Here is a 420-nt window from a genome sequence, read left to right as displayed (position 1 = left end):
CATATAAGGAATTGAAACATAAACATAAATGTATCTTAACAAACCAAAAGAAAATCAATAAACATCCAATTGAATCGTTTATTGTTCCTGCGAAAACCTCATCCGATCCTAAACAAAGAGATTTTAACTCTTTACACTCATTTGGCGGGAAAGAAATCCTCATGGACCAAAATTAATCAGTAAGTCAAAGATAAATTAAACCATATTAAATAGAAAAAAACAAGACTTGAAAGAAATAGAAACGCAGTCTTTCGATAAACGAATAAAAAAAATCCTTTAAAACTCAATAACTAAATGAATAAGCAAAAAGATAGATAAAAAACGAGGAGAGGAAAGGACGAGGAAAACCCAAGCAGCCTTAAAGGACTGCGTGAGGAACAAGACCCTGGAGGGAACCAATTTTGTAACGGGAGAAGGAAA

This window comes from Penaeus monodon, chromosome 22, assembly GCF_015228065.2.
Source record: "Penaeus monodon isolate SGIC_2016 chromosome 22, NSTDA_Pmon_1, whole genome shotgun sequence".
In the NCBI taxonomy this organism is placed as follows: Eukaryota; Metazoa; Arthropoda; class Malacostraca; order Decapoda; family Penaeidae; genus Penaeus; species Penaeus monodon.
The sequence above is the reverse complement of the archived record's forward strand: the minus strand, read 5'-3'. Positions refer to the sequence as shown.